This window comes from Tursiops truncatus, chromosome X (assembly GCF_011762595.2).
Source record: "Tursiops truncatus isolate mTurTru1 chromosome X, mTurTru1.mat.Y, whole genome shotgun sequence".
Lineage (NCBI taxonomy): Eukaryota > Metazoa > Chordata > Mammalia > Artiodactyla > Delphinidae > Tursiops > Tursiops truncatus.
In genome coordinates, this window is record NC_047055.1 from 33,893,326 (window position 1) to 33,907,432 (window position 14,107).

At 39.3% G+C, this 14,107-nt stretch overlaps 1 long non-coding RNA gene across 1 annotated transcript in view; it reads right to left on the minus strand.

Moving 5' to 3' along the window:
• The window catches only part of LOC141277553 (uncharacterized), a 445,745-nt gene that overhangs the window by 78,707 nt on the left and 352,931 nt on the right, over nt 1-14,107 (minus strand). The window lies entirely within an intron of this gene.

Sequence of the window (14,107 nt, forward strand, 5' to 3'; positions counted from 1 at the left end):
TTCACATGGCTTGTTCCTTCTCATCTTTCAGGTCTTGCCTCAATTTTTACATCATCAAAGAGACCTTCCTGGGCTTCCCTGGTGGCGCAGTGGTTGAGAGTCCGCCTGCCGATGCAGGGGACACGGGTTCGTGCCCCAGTTCGGGAGGATCCCACATGCCGCGGAGCGGCTGGGCCCGTGAGCCGTGGCCGCTGAGCCTGTGCGTCCAGAGCCTGTGCTCCACAACGGGAGAGGCCACAACAGTGAGAGGCCCATGAACCGCAAAAAAAAAAAAAAAAAAAAAAGAGAGAGAGACCTTCCTTAACCATTCACTGAAAAGTAGCTCTCTACTTCTGCCCAGTCTCTTGTATGTTATCCTCTTTTCTCTTCATCCTAATGTTTAGCACTACTGCAAATGATCTTATTAATCTGTTCACTAGTCTATTGTGTGTGTCCACCACTAAATGAAGGCTCCATGATGGCAGGAACCATGCCCTTTCTTGTTCACTTTTCTATCACCACCACCCAGAAGAGTAGCAACAGCTCGCTTTCTATCTCCTGAGTGAATGAACAAATCCAAGTGCTTGTGTACTGCAAGATCCACATCTCTGCTGGGGCCATTACAGAATTACCAGCTAAGCTATCATATCTCTAGTTTCAGCGTCATATATGAGTAACTTCCTAGAGGGACATTTACACAAACGGGATCTGAATATATATGTCTTGCAAGTATTCTCTGCATCTTTGAGAGTAGGTATGGAGGATAAAAAAGGAATCTATCTATCTATCTATCGATATAGATTCCTTTTATATATATAAAAGGAATCTATAGTTAAATCTGGGAAATAGAGAAAGTGAATTTAGCCTCCTTGGAGTGAATGGTTCAGCAAAAAGACTGGCCCTTCGATTGGAATTGGTAGTTGCCATGAAGGAATGTAAATTCATCAGGATTAAGGATAGAACCTCCTGATATTAACCAAAATGAGAATATAATTAGAGAGAGATCAAGAGAGAGAAATCAGGAACTTAACAAGAGTGTTAAGCACATTCAAGAGGCCAGAACTCTTATCATGGAAGATATTCCATGAGACTGCCTAGATTTAGCAGAGGAACCTCTCCTCTGGATGGAGAAGGTAGGGTGTAAAGGTTGGATTACAAGGCAGGGTCAGGAGAAAGCCAAAGGCACTGCGGGGTTGCTTATAGAAGACTCTTGGAGCTGCCTCTGAAGAGGGATCTATTCGATTGGAATAATAACGCAGTCCAGAGCACTCAGTAAAAAGGATAAAAAGCAAATTATAAAGTTGGGTTTTGAACTTTTTGGAGATTGAAACCAACAAGTAAACTGTAAAAGTTATCTATCTCCATGAGTAAGATGGGGGCGGGGGACAGTGAGAGAGAAAGAAGCAGGGAATGGCTAAAAACAGAGACCCTAGAGACAAGAAGAGGAGCGGGGAAACTATTAGGTGATCTTCTAAACCTATAAACTAAAACGGTTGTTAATTGTGTGTGTGTGTGTGTGTGTGTGTGTGTGTGTTAGTGTATACCACGTGTGTTATTTTTCTCCAATTGAAATAGCAGCTTATCTGGGGAAAAATTTTGTCCTTAGAGAAAGAGACAGCTATGCAATCGGGAAAATAAGCTCTCAGGCAACTTTTGGAGTCAGTTTTTGTGTGAGATTATATGTGTGTATGTGTTTAAGTGTGGTGAATATTTTCTCCCTTTGTTATGTGCCGGCTAATTCAAAGTTAATTTGATTTAGAACAACTAAAGGTTTTCTTTCTTTCCTTTTTTGTTTCTCCTCTGGAACACAGAAAGTACTCTGCCTCCCTAGGCCATAAATAACTCCAGCGACATTGGAATAAGACATACTATTATGAATTGGGTTTCGTAACTATCTTAAATGACTCATTGTGCCTATCAGATTTAAAGAAATGCTTCTTCTCCATTTTTTTTTATAAGCATAGAGTAGGAAAAATGCCACAAAATTACCAGGAGAGGAATGGAATGAGGGAACTCACTTATCATAATATTCTTGTGAACAAAAGTCCAAAGACAAGTGCTGAAATGAATTTAGGAAAGGAAATCAAAGAAGTCAGATATATATAGTACTATAGTATGAGGATGGAGGAAGGAGGACAAAAAGTTCAAAGACCTGTCAAATGAATACAAAAAAAGAGTCAAAGTAACAACTTAAACTGGAGATTTTATGCTCTGCAAGATTTCCTGTTAGCACTATTCTGATCTAGGTCCTTTGGTTAAAAAAATCAAAACCAATGGTTGATTGGAGCAACAATGGTTGCTGTAGGGTTTCTAAAGTTTCTTCTCTATGTCTTGTTATCTTACACTTTAAACCCAAAAGAACATACCCTTTGTGTGAATCCTTATACTATGGATTTGGGTCTTGATACTGGGTCCGTAAATGCAATTTAACACTAGAGACCTGAGGCAGGGAAGGAGGACTGGGTCTGAAACTTAAGAACATCCTTGTGTTAACAATCCACAACTTGATTAAAATGGACCTGGAAGTGGAAAGGGTGGAGTCAGTATTGAAAGAAAACAAAAGATGAAGAGAATCAGTAATAGAACTGTATCTGCAAAAGGCTGAGCAGTGAGTAAGGGATGGGAAATATGAAAGAAGAGAGAATGAGATTCAGACAGTGAGGCTTAGACAGAAGAAGCTTATGTATACAACTCATGTGAAAAAGGGCTAAAACAGGATGCTTACGTAAATATTTCTTTCTCGCAATCGCTATTGTGATTATTCTGCATTAACTGTGCATAAGACCCTCTGGACTTTTCCATGTTCCTGTAAGAACTTCACTCTGATTTAGTAAATTACTGCTCCCATTTGAAAAATTGTAGCTTTCAAAATGTGCATTAGTTCTGGTCAGGGAGAGCACGTATTGCCTGCATTAGGAAACTATGCAATGTTATGGCATCTAGGAAAGTAGCTTCAGAGAACCCAAAAACATGCTTCATTATAGAGCCTGAATTTCAAAGCCTGTCACAATGGCCAGTCAGTGTTAGTCAGGAGAGAACCCTCTTTCTAACTGCATATCCTTGGGCTAGGGAGAGGGAGAACACTGGAAACTGAAGTTTCACTTTACATTGGTTAGATTTTTATTAACTAAAAAAAGTCTAAATGATCAAAATGAAGCTGTCTGTATAACTGAAAGTACCTGAAAATCTATATACTCTTCCCAAGGATCATTGTGGGGCAAGAAAGGGAAAATCTCAATAGCATAATTTAAGAAAATAAGGAGTGAAAAGATAAAGCTATTTCCTGTTCAGACCTCTTCAAGTCCTGGTAATTGTTTGCTAATGAGCTGGTTAGAGAATCTAATTATCTTCATAGAAAAATAAGCTATTTCTAATATTTGACTAAAAGGTATACTTCTGTAGGTTTGATATTATTGTGGACCTACTATTTTCATTACCTAAAAATAGACATTTGTTGTTTCATCTCCGGCAGCCATACTCCATTCTTTCAGCAGTGATACATTGATTGCCCTTCAAGGAATTCACTCTTACTTGATTTTCAGTTAATATAGCTTAGGTGGGGTTGATTCCACTCCTAAAACCAGAGATGGGTATGGATTGGCCCAAACAAATCAGCAAATATCCCCTTGGCCAAAGTGATTCATTTAAAGATGAGTACTTGACTTAATACATGCGAAGTATGGAGAATGAATAGGACTAGTGTAGAAACCACTGGAAGAAATTCTGACTTCCCTCTATGTAGTACAAGAATAGTGAGAGGTCTGGAATTGCAGTAGCCGTTTTGCTACCGTGAGGTAGGAGAGATTAGAGCTGCCAAGTATCTACCAAGTGGAATATGAGGATGAATCCACTCATGCAGAAATTAGAGAAGAAAGATGTAAGGACACTGGGTTGTGAGTGACATTGCTTGAGCTACTGGATTGAGCTCTGTTTATCTCTAGAGTTTTAAGTTATATGAGTCCCCTCCACATATCCCTTTACTATATAAATTACTTTGTGCTGGGTTTCAGTCACCTAAAACATTAAGGGTTCTAATGGATAAATTAGTTTTGTTTTGGTCTCTTTCTACAAAATGGGCCATTTGTCTTTGACCATGTTATATCTGCCATGTAAGTGTGATCAGCTCTTTCAGAGATGTATCCTAGAATTGGATGAAGATGAGTTTGGATGACTCAGTGGAAACCCATTTCTATAACTACAAAGAAAAATTTAAAGCACAAGGCCCATGTTCAAGACATATGAATAGTATCGATAGTATAACACAAGATCTAATTACTTTCTATTATTTTGGGTCCCTGGACATGAGGATCTGTTCCTGTTTAAATGCTTACCTAAGAGTCTTCCTGGTCGTTGCTGTCTGAGCACCTGAAGTTAAGTTTTATGTCAGCGTTTGAAAGGTTCTTAGCAAGCTTGTCTAGTATAAGCACTTTAATTTGCACATGGATAAACTGAAGTCCAGAGAGAAGATGATTATCACACAGAATTAATAGCTAAACACCACACTCTGATTATGTAGTACGGTTTATATATCAACGTACAACCTCAATGTTGTTTGTATAGCCACATATAAGCGCCTTGTGTATATAGACAGTTTACTAGGAAATTTGCCATCAGTGCGGCATGCTTGATGTTTTAACCTACATGCTGCCCTTGAAGCTAGGTGACTATTGAATTGAGCAGAATGCAGATGAGGTTAAGGGCATCTTTTTTAATCCCGTCTGTGCCCGTGAGGTAGGCATGCTATTTTCACTTGTCTAACATCTTTATTTTTTTTTTCTAGTTAAAGAGCACACCTCTTCATTTTGGCTTAATCACCCCTCCCAGGTCTAGAAATGGTCAAATAACCTGGGATTAGCCAATAAAAGGACAACATCCTCCTGGCCACAGTGATCAGCTTAGGAGTGAGTGGATATCCCAATCAGTTGAATCAGAGAAAATCTTGGGACACTTGTGGAAATTATTAGAGATGAGGAGCTTACTGTTTTGTTTGATTTTGCTGAAGTTTTTACGCTAGTAGAATGTAAGTTTAGAGTTGCTGAAGCTCTTCTTTATCACTTTGTTGGGAATAGCTTCCAGCACAAGGGAAGTAGATCTGAGAGACGATAGAGATTTCTAAAGAGATTTCTAAAGAAATCTCTCTATTGTCAAACGATAATAGATCGTTTGAATTTCCTGCTGCAGTCAGCCTTACTCCTGAAACTTTCAGATACATAACCTGATGTGTTCCCCTTTCTTGATTAAACTAGTTTGAACTGTGTGTTCTGTTACCAAAAGAACCGTGAGTAATGCAGACTTTTATCTTTCACACATCCACAGATAGCACATACTGTAGATGAGAGTCGTCACCTAGCCCAAGCCTCCTTCTTTGAAACTGTCCACATAGTCTTAGTCCCTGACAAAAGGTCATGTTTTAGATTGGGGTGAACACCTGACCCAGGAGTTATCAATCCATAAGCTATGCTGAGACAATCATTTGGACACAGTGACTGAATGAATTAGCTAAGGTCATCTTGAGTTGGGTCAGAGTTGGTGCCATGGCAAGACAAAGTCACTTACAAGCCATAGTTATGGGAAAACATAGAAAATATGAATCAACAGAGAAAGCTAATCTGCAAAGATAAAGTGGAAGAATAGAGCAAATATACACAAAGAAGAAACCATATGGCACAAAGAAACAAAAAAGGAAGATAGAGCTGCCTGATGATTTTCTACAAACAACATGGTGTTTTTCTTCATGTCACTCCTCCTAGAACCATGCCCCACATTTATCCTTCTTTGTGATTTAAACTAGCCTGAGTGGGCTTCTATCCTATACAGCCAACTGGACCTTTCAATCACAGATCCCAGCACTATGCCAAAGGATGAGGAAAGTTTATTACAAAGTTTATTACCTGGACTAGAGGAATTATGGCTAAAGGCAGAAGACTATGGTTTGCTCTGGAGCATGAATTTTGAACATGAAGAAGACTGTCTGCTAGGTCTCAATTCCCTGACTCAATTTAAAGCCTGAAATCTGTGGACTGGCTTCCCTGTGCATGGAGCTAGGGAAGATCTCCCCCACAAGTGTTTATAACAATGTTTAAATTATCATCTCAATTACTCTCTGTGTACACATCAGTGAGCACTCTGCATATCAATAAATGAACTCTGTGTGTATTCAGAAGGCTACTGTGGTAACAGCAACATGTAGATCCAGTTCTCATTTGATGGGCACCTTCCCAGCTAGTTTTAAATGGTTTAGGGGATTATACTGGAGATTTAAGGGAGAACAGATGATTCTCATTGTCCTGCATGATGTAAATTTAAACTTGAAAATGAATGCCCTAAAACATGGTATTATTCTGTTCCTAGTCTGTTCTCCAGCTGTATAGAATATAAGCAGGCCAAAATGCTCCTGGGGATAAAAAAAAGACCTAGAGATACCTGGCAGCGTGGGATCACAACGTTTTGGCAAAGCAGGCAGTCACCTTCTATGGAATTCTGGTTCCCCAACTAGTTCAAGGTCATCCTCCAGGCTACTACACAAGTACCCACCATACTGGGGTAGAATAATTCCACCCCAGTGCAGAAAAAAACTAAACATAATGGGGTCCTGGCTGCATCTTGCTCACTGTTTCTCTTAAATTCTTTTCTGAAGTGGCCCATGGGGCCAGTGAGAGACTGTTTGGAAATAATGAGAGGGTTTAGTGTTGTCAAAAAAAATTCAACTGAGTAAATTTTAAAGATCTTATTGCTTTATTCAGTGATTCATGAATTGGGCAGCATCCCGTCTAGCAGATAGAAGGGACCTTCAAAGAGCTGTACAAAATGAAAGACTTTTATAGGCAGAAGGGGGCAGGACAAGGAAGTTACATTAGCAAAGAGCTGATTATTTGTGGCAGGGTCACCTTCCTTTAGGAGATGGCAGGGGTTCATCAGGCAGATTACCTCACTAGTACTGACCAGGTCATTCCAGATTGACTGGTTTAAGATTCATTCCATTCCTAGGGGAGGCTGAAACTGTAATTAAGTTAGGTATTAAGTCTTGGTCGGTGATGTGGGGCTTAGCATAAGTGACTATTTTGAGACTGTTGTCTCTTTTTTAACAGTGTATATAAGATTCCCCAGAAGCTCAGTTCTTGGAGAAGTAGCAAGAACCTTAAAAGGGTGACTTTGGTTGGCATGAAAGAAAGCTTCTAGTCTTTCTCTTTGACTTGAAAAGAAGTTAGTTTCTCTCTCTCTCTCTCTCTCTCTCTCTCTCTCTCTCTCTCTCTCTCCCTCCCTCCCTACGTACCTCCCTGCCTCTCTCTCTTCATGACTCAAAATGAGGAGAGAGAGAAAGAGAGACAGAAAGTACAGATGTCCTATATTGGTGATATTATTTTCTAGCCTGTGATTCTAATCGTTTGGGTGCAGGGTTGTCTTCTCTTCCTCACCACTCCTTCCTCCCTCCTTTCCTTTTGTTCTCTCCCTTCTTTGAGCATCACTTCCTTTTCTCTGAGGACGATGCTTTTCCTTTGTCATTAAAATAAGTTTGTTGTCCTTAAAAATGCCTGCTCTAACAAGGTGACATAAGGAATTAATAATTCAAAGCGCTGTTAAAAACAACTTAGAGGCAGAGAAGGAGGAAGTGAATATTTTTCCCCTCATTGTCAGAAAAATAAAACCCAACTTGATTTCCTCTTGTGAAGTCTTAGTTGTTTCCTTCTAGATGAAGAAAAGGAATAAACCAGTTCTCAGAGACACAACAGCAGAAGCAGTAGCACCAAGAAGCATTTACATGAAATACTGCATGTGATACATTAGCATGGTTCCTGGCACACTGTGAGGACTGTTGATGAAAAATTAATCAGTTGATCTAAAAAAGAAATGGAAAATTTTATTCAAGCCAAATTTGAGGATTATAACCTGGAAGAGCATCTCAGAAAGCTCTGAGAACTCTTCCTCCTGTTAGAAGTCAAGGCACAGTTATAGAAGTTTTTGGAGACAGAAGGCTGTACATTAAATGATGTATTATTGACAGTTTATGTGATCCAGATCTGAGCGTCATCCTGGTGGGACATGTGACCCCTTACAAGATCAAGAAGAAATGCTATATTTTAAGGAGTTGTTTTGTTGATGCTAGGAGAATGTTGTTCTTTATGGTTAAGCAGGTACTTCTGCTAATGGGCGAGGTGTGGTCAATGGCAGAGAAAAAGGTTTATGTTTAAATTTTTCTTGTCTTGCCATAAAATATGAATTTTATTTCACAACACTCAGTAAGTGTTCATTATTCGTGTTATTATTAGTATTATCCTTAGTCTTAAGTGCTCAAATTTTATTTCTGGACAAGATCCCCTTGAACACTGGTCATCCCAAAGAGTCAATCTCAAAGAGGCTTTAAGCACAGAATCTCAGGCCCTCTTAACTTTTTAAAGTGCTTTCACATTTATTATCTCGCTTTTGTTCTGACACAAGTTTGGATTTATAAATGGAAGTTGAAAACAAAAGACAGTTTTCTAGCTAGAACAGTTACCAGAGTAAAATGCTATTGTAGCCAAGTCATCCATTACCATTGCAGGAAGAAAATGCCGAGAAAAAGGTTTCCCTCCTTAAAAGCACTGAACAGCATCATTTGCAATGTCAGAGAGACACAAAGATTTTCACTTTTATCAGTGAAGAAAGACAACTCTTTAAGTACCAAACAAAAATTGAGTAATAAGTGTAGAAACCAACTTTATGGGGCCCTATTTCTATTTTAATAAACACATGGCACTAATTGTGTGACAGGCATATAAAAATTGTACAACTATTAATCCATTTATCTTCAAAACAAAGCAGTGCAGTAGGTTAGGTACTACTATGTGGCCATCACCATTTTACTGCTGAGAAACTCAAGGCAAATTTGGGCTATGCAAATAGCCCACCACGATGAAGCCACTGTGTAGTAGAGTCTGGTGTCAAACCTAAGCAACCTGACTCCAGTCTAAGCTTCACAGCATAATGCTTGCTGCCTCCCCAATGCAACTGCATCCTCTTGAGAGGCCATGAGCCAAAACTTTCTCAAGTTAACTCCCCTCTCAGTACCACCTTCTCAGCATCTGTAGACTTCTGGAAAGAAAGCTTCAGGTAGCAAGCTATGTATACCTTAGTCTACTGCCCTATCTAAGAGATAAAACTGCTGGCCTAAGAGAGGTGTGGAACAATTCCACAGTTGCCCATGGTGCTGCAAAGGTAGTAGCCAGAGCAATGGGAATGAGTTTAGCTTGAACTCTAAGCCACTATCTTCTATCCCTGTAACTGATGAATTTTTAAAAAATCACCTGTCTTCCCTTTCCTGGACATCTATTCCACAACACAACAAAGTTCTCCTTGATTAGCCAGTCACTTTCTTTGCTTGAATTAAAAAAAATAGAAGGGGGGAGCTCTTTCTTTCTAAAGGCTGTATGCTCCATTTTTAACAGGTTAAGCCACTTGATTATGAATCCTGAAGCAGAAAGAGGGCATCCTTATGAAGTTAGAGAGCGGCTAGAGTAATGTCAGGCACACAGAACAGATGAAGTCACACTCCTTCTCTAGAGAAGGAAAACTACAAGTTGATATCAAAACCCATTATACATCCTTTATAGTTCATTGTATCTAAACGTTTAAACTGAATGTAATTTCTTTTTGTAAAAAAATAGTGTAGTATTTAAGCACATGGACTCTGGAGCCAGACTTCCTGTGTTCAGATCTAATTCCTTTAATTAATCTCAGTGTTGCTACCTGTGCTTTGCTCAGCCGTTACTTTGAGCCAGTCATTCAACCATCTTATGCCTCCGTCTCCTCATTTCTAAAATGGGGACAACAATAGTACTTACTAATAGGATTGCTGTGAGGATTAAACAAGTAAATGTATTTAAAGATATTATAAAAGTGTCTAGCAGTAACAAGCATTATATATTAGCTATTGTTATCAATAATAATAGCATTTAAAAACAACACAGGGAGTTTTTAACTGTCCTTATATTCCCAAACTCTCCACCATACTATTTATTCAGGACACTAACTTCACTTCTAATTGTCTTTACCCAATTGTTCCTTGGTTTCTGTCTGTGACCAAACAGAAAAAAGGCAACAGCTCATACAGTCAGATTTTGGCACATGTGGAGACAGGATTTTGCCATATGGGACATTAAGACACAGTCTCTAGGAACACAGTACATTCAAATTCAGGGTCTGTCTGAAGAGGGGAAAAGTACCACTTTCTGATGGCAACACTCCAGTCATGATAGGTTTATTTTACTATGAGGAGAGATAAAGCTATGTGGTCTGTTCTTTCTCTGAGTCTTTTTGGATTGTCTGCTTGTTTGCTTGTCAATTTTTACTTTTTGTCTTGTGGGAAAAACAGGGAAAAGGAGACTAAAGGAATAGCAGGGACCACCTAACTGATCTGGAACACTAAAAACACAAACTAAAGTCATCCCTTTAATTAATTTTAACAGTCAAAGCATGATAATTATATTACTCATCAAGGAGAGAGGAAGAGAAGTCCTAACTGCTAAAGGAATCAATCACGAGTCAACCAACAAAATCCTAGCTCCTGAACTAATTGTGGAACCATGTCCAATCAGACATGGAGCATTTTAATAAAAACATAAGACTAGGACTTAACAACAACAACAACAAACAGCTTAATATCAACTAGTGAGAGACATACCAAAGTGTCCCTACATGTTGATTGTTTGTTTATGCCTGCTCTGTAAGATTATATTTAGAATGCAGGTAAGTTATATACTGATCAAAAAGTAAACGTCTCAAAACATTTCCTGGTTCCTATCTGTATATCATATAAAACATATGCTTTAGAATTTAGTTCACGAGACCATATGAATCAAGGAGTATGCTACAAAATTACCCTAATTACAGGAGAATAATTAGGGGAGAAAAGAGCCTTAGCTGCCAAACCTGTAAACTCAAAAGTACAAAATCATGACAGATATTACAGCCATAGTTTGCACTTGAGGAAACAGTTTGAAGATTGGCTAAGAAGCTGTCCATAAGTCCCACAGCTGGTTAGCAGCAAAGCTAAGAGTTAGACGAACCCTGTGACCCCACCACACCATTAGGGTGAAAACATCTCAAAGGAGGTCAGATTCTACGGCTTTTTATTTAGTGAGTAATGAACCACTCAGTTATATAGCACAGAATTTTACTTTCAGGTCTGCCTAAATAGTCCAATTGGTCCTAGAGACAATTTCCAGTCAAAGGAATAGAAGGTCTCAGAGTTCCTGTTCCCCATCTCACCTCAACTACAGATTTGCCCAGGATTTTGTCTTGACTGTATCTAGATCTATCAGGACTATGTGGTCTGCTTTTCTCCAGGCCTAGACCTTGGAACAGTTAGGGAGCAGGTGAAGTTTGACTTCTACTCTCTTCTTGTGCATCTTCTCTTAGCCCTACCTGGTCAAATCTTTCTTATCTTTTCAAGGCTCAGTTCAAGTTGCATCTTCCTGGTGAAGAGTTCCTTGACCATTCTGGAAAGACGTGACCTCTCACCTCTTCCAATACCTATAGCATATAGTATCTTTGCCGCCTTTTAACATTTACCATACACCTTAACAGTGGTGATAGTGGTGGTTGGTCATGGTAGCTAAAAGTTTTTGATTGCTTCCTTGTACTAGCAGCTTTTCATGAATGATTGCACTCCTCTCTGGCACTCTATGAAGTAGGTTCTTGTCATCTGTATTTGAAGATGAAGAAACAGGCTCAGAGTTTTTAGGTAACTTGCCCATGGTCACACAGCTAGTAAATGGCAGAGCCACAATTCAAACAGGTTTTTTTCTGTCTCCAGCTTCCAGGTTCTTAACCACTATACCATGCTTTCTCAGGGTGCAGTCCATAGACGACGGGCATAAAAATCACACAAACATAGGTTTCTGGGCTCTACCTTAAACCTTCTGAAGGACAATCTCTGAGAAGGAAGTCTGGGAACCTGAATGTTTTCTAGCTCATTGGAGGTTCAGATCCCCACTGAAGTTTGTGAGAACCACTGCACTAAAAAGTCTACTGGTAGCAACTTCCTTGAGTTTATATAGGTTTTCATGCTCACAAAGCTCCTTGATATTAATTATTACTTACTGGCTATTTCTATATATGACCCCTAATATGTGTTTACATCTTGTGTCTCCTGACTATAGTTTAAGAGACACAGTTTCACTCTGTATCACCTGCTCACTGCATACCTCAGAATTTTGTACACATTACTAGTTTTCAGTAAGCCTACTCTTCCACTGTGATTGCCAAATGGTCTCTGCTGCTTCACAGAAGACATCAATCTATGTTTCATACTAAAAGGGGTATTTTCACCCCTAAACCCCTCCACAGCAGCCACAAAGAGTGGCTCGAATTTCAAGCACTTTTACGTCATGCCCATCCCATTAAAACAGAGGACATCACAACGGTATGACCTTTCTCTCTGCACAGGAAGAGAAGCATTTGAGTCCATTGCTAAGATTTCTCTTCCCTTCCTGGATGTCCTTCCCTCATCACTGGCTCCTTGCCACCATCTCCCTGGGAGAAGCGTGCTTATAGAAGAAGTTGAAGATAGTGGTAGCCTGATACATGCTGGGCCACACAAGGAATACCATGTAAGATTACAGGTGGGAGGAGCATGCCTTTGGCCACAGTGATCAAACATTAAGATGATAACTATAGTTTTAACACTTTTGTTAGAAAATTTTGTTTAAAAATAATGTATTTTTAAGTACAAAATGCTCATTATAGATTACTTGGAAAATAGAGAAAAAGGCAAAAAAACATGTATTGGTTACCCTATCATTCAAACAAAACCACTGTCGACATTTTTATATATAGTCTTTCAGTCTCTTTTCTATGCAAGCATTCATGGGTGTGTGTGTGTATGTGACACAGGCATTAAAAAAATATGGAATGATACTATATACAAGGTTTTAGATCATGACTTTTATAATGTCAAGAATATACCATGAACATTTTTCCTATTTCATTAAATATCCTTATGTAAAATATAATGTTGGAAAACTTTGTAAAGTGGTTAAATTATTGTCTTGCTTTTCAAAAAAGTCTAATGACTGCCATGCCTGGGTCAAGGATTATTGAAAAATAAGGCAATCAAAGAAGAACCAGAACTAGGGATCAAGTTGGACTGGTGAGTCTGTGGCTAATAGTCTGAGTAGAGGCCCAATGGGGACTTGGTTCACACATCAAAGTAAATCATAAGGATGAAGCTGGGAATAGTATCCAGGGGATCAGAAGAAACAGAAAGAGCATAAGCAAAGTTCTAAATTACAGGATGTGGGTTGACAGTAATAATCAGAGAGATCCAGATGAGTTGGAGGCCCAGCATAGGTAAGAGTCTGGGTCAGGGATCACGCCCAGAAAACTAACTGCAAGCAGGAGGGCAGCATAGACTCTGAGTGTACAAAGACAGGTCTGGATTGGGGATTCAAGACAGAGATGAACAAACAGTTGCGGAACAGCAGGGAACTGAACACAGGAACTCAGGATCTGGATCAGAAGCAGATCAACACAATAATGTGACAACCAGTCCTTGGAGAGGGGCTGTCCGGATATTAGTAGTCTTGGTGAGGGAAAATAAGAGCACAGTAAGAACCCTACACAGTCCAGAGTGCCCTTAGAGTTGTAGCACTGACTTCCATAGAAGCTCTACTTGTTGATTGAGGGTGAGAGGATTCAGATAATCACTGGGACCATCAGCAATCACTAGCTGGCAATGGACAGAAGAGAAGGGTAGGAGGCAGGGCTGAGAATGCAGGATACTTTTCCATGGTTACTTAAAAAAAAATGAAAATAGAAATTTCCATCTTTGTGGCCAAAAATCATCAAACAGTGCTTTTGTACAGTTCAAATCATATAAATCCTTGGTATAAGAGGTTGGTTTCAGGGTGAGGGGAGGTGGGGTTGGTAGAGTGGTGGAATGTGGATTAATTGAGGAGTTTGGTTGTGTGGATGACAATGAAATACAGTTTTAAGGTACAAAAAAACACTAACTTTCAAGCCTGGCATATGGTAGATGTTCAGTAAACATTAGTTTAAATAATTTAAGAACTGTTAAGGCCAGCATTGGGCTAATCACAGCGGAACACACGAAAGAAGAATGTGCCGTTGTTCTCTAAAAGAGCTTATCTTT